Below are 6,386 nucleotides of genomic sequence, written 5' to 3'. Positions count from 1 at the left end.
AAACATCCATAAGATTATAAAGAACGTGTCCTAAATTTTGTGATTTATTTTCAAAATAGCTAGTTGGTGTTTTTAGTAAGTAGTAGATGTAAAATGATCCATAGAATTAAGGTAGCCAATTGTTTTTTTGTAGACCTCTTATTTTTGAAGTAATTTAAGTTTTGTTTTTAATTAAGTTGGTTTTAAGGTACTAAAACGCTGCTAAAAAAAGAAGAGAATTGCCATTATGAACAAAAATAGTAAGATCTTTTATTTGACACTTTTTAAATTCTCTTGAGTAATTATTGAATAAATCTATTTTGTTTAACCCTGTTTAATCGAAACCTTGAACTGTGGGAGCTCGTCATGAATGGGTTAAAACAAAATCACAAAAGTTAGGTCACGTTCTTTAAAACGATATACTAATATAAAAGGATGACACCATCTATATAAGCGAAGCTATGAAATCAGAAGGAAGGACAAACGAACAATAAATCTTGTAGAGTGTCAGCAGAACATTTATCTAATTGTAAGTCTAATCAAAATGGTACATATATAGGTTAAAAACACCGTACATTTATTTTAATGATTTCATTACAGAGATGTTTTCATTATTTTAAAATAAGTTGAATAGGATAATTATATCAAATAAAAAGTTATTGTCAAAAAAGCTAGAAATTAGTTTGTACTTAATGGACGTAGGTCGTACTTACTTTCTTGTAACGATTATAGAGTTGCTACACTTCCTCAATTGTACCTAAATGTTAAAGAAATCATCATGCAAAGTTTTAAATCTACAGAATAATTCTAACATGTCTAAATTAACGAAACCGTTACGGATGAAAGGACAGACAGACCAAAATTATAGAAAAGATTCGTTTTTATCAACGAAATAGACAGAAAAATGAGTTAAGTAGATTATTATTGGTCGGTGGAATCTACACAGTCAAATTTAGCCTTCTATCTTTAATAAAAGCAGAGAAAGATAATAGTTATTTCTCGTATCGTATTATAGACGGCTTTCCGCGGATATAGAATGTACAATTATAAGATTAAAACTAGTTTTTTTAGCCCCGAGGTGCCGGAGGCACCGGCTAAAAAAACTGGTTTCAATCTTATGATTGTACATTTCTATATTCGTAGAAAACTGGATATAATACGATGCTAGACATAGTTTTTTCGTATTCATGAGAACCGGTTCCTATCCACCGGATTCGAATGAATACGAGAAATGTTCTTATTCGTCTTGGGGTGGATTAATTTAACGCCCATTGCCATCTCCCTGAACATTTATTGATTAGTTAGCCATTAAATGTATGAATTATTAACATGTTATCCACTCAACAATTAAATTATTTTCCCATTACAAAATAATAATAACAAAGCTATAAGATAAGAGTAAAACACTAGAGGGAGAAAGGGTTAAATAACTGTATCTTCCCCATGGCAACCACCTTGTGCAACCTTTCTATTAGGTCATTGAAAATCAACCTATGGTGTCGCTTATATTAACACAGCCAAGTAGCAAAAATAATTTAGAATTTCATATAACTTTATTTAGGTATAGTCCCTTTCATGACAACGCTTCTTAAGGGGCGTTTCTTTGTATTTTCAAAGTTGCTTTACTCCTATTTCCAGATCCTGCGGGGTGCTCTAACTCTAAGGGGCAATCACCTAACCTAACCTAAAATAACCTAATCAAGAGCCATTGTGAAAATACAACGAAACGCCCCTTCAGAGGCGTTGTCACAAAGGGACTTTTATTCCTCTATTCCAATACCTTGATTATATTTTACAACTGACCATCTGAACTACAAATCAGTCTACTTCTAAAGTCTAAAATAACAGTTAAATCACAATACAATCACAGCTATTTTTACTGAAACTCAATTTGTGACACAATAGAAATATATGATATTAGGAACTGCAACTTTATTGAGCAACAAATGGATTTGCTTGAAATTGTTATGGGGGGAATAACTCATGATAACATTCCCCTCCCTTGGGGTTTACCCGAGTCACCCCCCCCCCCTCCCCCCCCAAAAAAACTTTAAATTGAGGGGGAGGACAATAGAACTTAAAATAATATTCATCCAACTTGCCCCCAATGCAATGTTCTCAATCTTGTTTTGGATAAAGATAATTTTTTCATCCATTGTCATATCCCTAGGTTTACAGTGATAGGACAATACTGCCCCACTAGTAATTGTTGTAAAATCCTGCACAAAATTTAATAATAACTTTGGTTGGGTACTTTCATAAATATTGAATGGTTGGTTCAAACTAGCAGTTTTTAAACTTTTCAACCAATATAATCTAGGGGAACATTTGCATTAAATCATTAGAGAATCAATTTATTATTCATTGTCTTATCCTTTAAGAATCCTGACTTTAGTTGCTTGGATTTAAAGGGACAAGACCATGGCCAATAACTTGATGTACATTACCAATGATAATACACAAAATTATCAATTCTGCAGAAAACAATTAGCGATTTAAACGTTTGTACACTCAGCATAATGAACCAACAAATCAACAAAGTCCCCAAAGTTATTAAGTTTACAAATAAGAAAAACGTCATTATAAAACTTTGGGGACTAATTCAGTAAATAGCTCACTCTCCCCTCCCTCCTTGATTTGGTTGTCATAGTTGACACAATTTCGGCGTTAATCTAATGCCATTATGACTAAATTGGAATGAAAACACAAACATGAAAATGAATATTCTAAAATAGCTCAAATATTTTGAGTAATACTTCATAGGATGTTAGGAAAAAATCCCCCTATTTATAATAATATACAACAGGGGTAAAAGAATAAGTTTATTTCTTTAAAATAAATTTTAATTTTATTTTTTAAGAAACAATATGATTCCATTAATTAAAGTAAAAAGGTCTCGGTAACCGCAGCAAAAAATTGGGTTCCAGATTTAAGAGAAGATTCACTTGGTCCCGAGATGGGCTGTCAGGCATAATAAATGAATTTCTAGCAGACAAGAATTAAATCATTTTATGATTAGTCACATATTCATTCCAACAAGGCGAGAGAGGAAATTTTTGGACGAAAGCTAAACTTATCCTAAGAAATTCAACCATTTTTAGCTGACTTAAATATGTATATATGGTTAATGAAATTGAAAAAAAATCAATGTTTTTATCCAATAATATAGTGGAATTGTTCTCTAGTCATGATCTTATAGGTCCAATTTACTGAATAATGATCTAGATTTAGACTATGTATATTAACCGAATCCATATATTATTACTTGGATATTGCACCAGATTTTAATGTACTCTAATAAAGTGTTACTCGCAGCTTGCTTAAATAAAGATACCCCTGTCCCCTCCCCTCCTAATGGATAAACGAACTGAAGACAAATTTTCCCATTTGAATAAATTCACGTATATTCTAATCATTATTTACTAGGGCGGGTTCATATCGGAATTAGACAAAGAGGGGATATGCAACAGATAAGATTAACCTTTAAAACATTTCTGACCGAAAAAGAATTTTAAAAAATTTTGTTTTAGAACGCGACCACTAAAAATATATATTTGATTACTTATTAATATGCAAAGACGACATTCAAAATATTTTTTGAATCAGAAATATGGCTTCCTGGTGCTCCCTGGAAAGGCCTTGAGGAGTTGAATCAGGAACTTTTGTCCGTTTCAAAATATCTCATTCCTAGCCTTAGAATTCACTAAAAACTCCACATTTTTAAAAGGTTTATGGAGAATTGTCAAATTTGTAGAGGTTTTTTAGATTTTCTCAGGCTAGGAACGAGATTTTTTGAAACGGTCAAAAGTTCCTGATTCTACTCCTCAATGCCTTTCCTGGGAGCACCATAAAGCCATAGTTCTGATTTAATAAATTTTTGACTCCCATTTACAAATAGCTATACAATTAAATGTCTGGTCGTCAGCGGTTTTAAGACTTAGGATAAATTTTAAATCATCCAGAGGTGTATTATACTCATACAAATAATTTGCAGATCCCCGCTTAGGCCTCAGAAAAAAAATGTCCAAAATCGACCCACCCTATTATTTACCATCCTTTTTTCCCTGAAACACATATGTATATACTAACACATACTTAAAAATAGTAATTTCTACAATCTTACATAAAAAAGTAGTAAAGCGAAGCTTCCATATGAAGATGCAGGACGTTTGTCCATTAAGATATATAAGGTAGCAGAAAGAGAGAAAGGGGGTGGGGACAATGGGCTGTTTATTACACTAGTCCCTAAACATTTATAATAACGTTTTCCTATTTGTTGGCTTAGGAAGTTTTTTTTGACTTTAGTGACTTTTGATTCCTTAAGTTGAGTGTTCAAACGTTTAACCACTAATTTTAATCTACAGAAGTGGTAATTTTATGTATATTTATTGGGGATGTACATCATTTTATCGGTTATTGTCTTATCCCTTTAGATCTCTGAAAAAGTAGTCATTATCAAATTTATTGTTAATCTTCTAATTGTTGCGTTACTTTTATGGACACGGTTATTTGTGTTTTCTCGTAACATTGTAGATTAAAACCTGCCCATACTAAACTTACAAAATGTAGAACAACCAGTCAGCAGTTTATGAGATCTTGCTACATAAGTACAGACATGCTTTTGCTTTACATTATAGACTACCGGCCTCTAGGGGCACTTGATGGGAGGAGGGGGTTGAATTCGACAACCCAATTTTTTAGATTTTAAAAAGTAAGAAAAGAATGTAAAGCTACCCTGTAAAGGCGAACCATATCGGTTCAGTGGTTAGCGAGATCCTTCGGTACAGAGATCATTTTACTTTTTAAACGCGAAGCTTTTCTATAATTAGGGTCGGTCCGTCCGTACGTCCGTAACGGATAGCTTTTTTCATTAATTTAGGCATGTTAGAATTGTCCTATCGATTTCAAATTTTGCATGGTGATTCCTTTAGTAGTTAGGTACGATTTAGAAAGCGTAGCAAATCTATAATCATTACCAAAATGTCCGTACGTCCATTTTAAACACGTTGATTTTTTTTACTTTTTTAACAACAAATTTTTATGTGAACTAATCATCTGATTGATCTGATTTTTGGTATATTGATTCCTGGGACAACAAAGTATAATGTAATAAGCGAAGCAACTCTATAATTAAGTCCTTAAAATGTAAGTATTCCATAAACATTATCCTGTATCAAACAGTTTTTTAACAAATTTACTTACAATTTTGCTTTGACCCTTATAAATTTATAATATGATTATTCAGTTCTGACACTATTCAAGTGTTAATGTCCGTTTGTCCTACTGTTTCAGTGCTTCGCTTTTATGGATGTTGTCATCCTTGTTTATAAGGATTTTGTACAAACACCCTTTACACGATATTTATAAATTTTTAATGTTATTTCATTACACTAAAAGCATTCCTCTAAACATGCACACACAGTTACCTAGAGAGGGAGGGGACATTGGGCTGTTTATTATGCTGGTCCCCAAAGTTTATAATAGCGTTTTTTATTCATGGCTTTAAAACTTTTGGGAATTTTATTAAAGTTTGGTTGGTTTGTTTATTTAGTTGAGTTCCAAACGTTTCAATCACTAATTATAATTTACAAAAGAGAAAATATTGTGTATCATCATTGGGGATGTAAATCAGAGTTACTTAGGGATAGGGCAATAGACGAAAATCTATATACATCCCTAGTGATGAAAATCAAAATCACCCCTTATGTAGATTAAAACTATAGGTTGAAAAGTTTAGACATTGCTAGTAAGAGAACCAGTATATCAAAATTCAATAAAGTTAGCTAAAGTTTTAGACCCAATAGATAAGGTAACGAGGTTGTAACACTTTGGGTACCAATATGTACTAAACACTCCAATGCGCCCGCCCTTCTTCACTGAGATGGGTTTTTGAAAAAAGAATGCCGCGTTTTTTTTGACATTTTTTAGACATGTCGAATAAACAGAGTATACAACTATTTATTTAATTATTTCGCTTTTGTTGGCACGGCTTTCATAGAAGAAAAACAAATTATCTTAAATCTATTTTTGCTGCATATTAATTAATGCATCTTTTTAGAGCTGTATTAGACATTATACAAATGACTAAAATATTAATTTGAAAATTATGAATTCTTTAGTTGTATACTCTGTTGGCATTTACATAATAATGATTGATTGAACGAAGACGAAATCGTCTTCGTTCAATCAATCAATGTCTAAAAAATGCCGGAAAAACGCGTCATTCTTTCTCAAAAACCCATCTCTGTTACTTGATTACAAAGGGAACAAGGTCAAGGATGTTAATATTCATAGAAAGGAAGCCTAACTATAGAGATGCAACGTAGACAAACGAACATTCTATAATCCTTATACTAAAGTAACAGGATGTTTGTTTGTACCGAAGGATCTCGCTAACCGCTGAACCG

Source organism: Acartia tonsa, chromosome 11 (assembly GCF_053477335.1).
Source record: "Acartia tonsa isolate MP-2025a chromosome 11, ASM5347733v1, whole genome shotgun sequence".
Taxonomy (NCBI): domain Eukaryota; kingdom Metazoa; phylum Arthropoda; class Copepoda; order Calanoida; family Acartiidae; genus Acartia; species Acartia tonsa.
Note: the sequence above shows the minus strand (reverse complement) of the source record.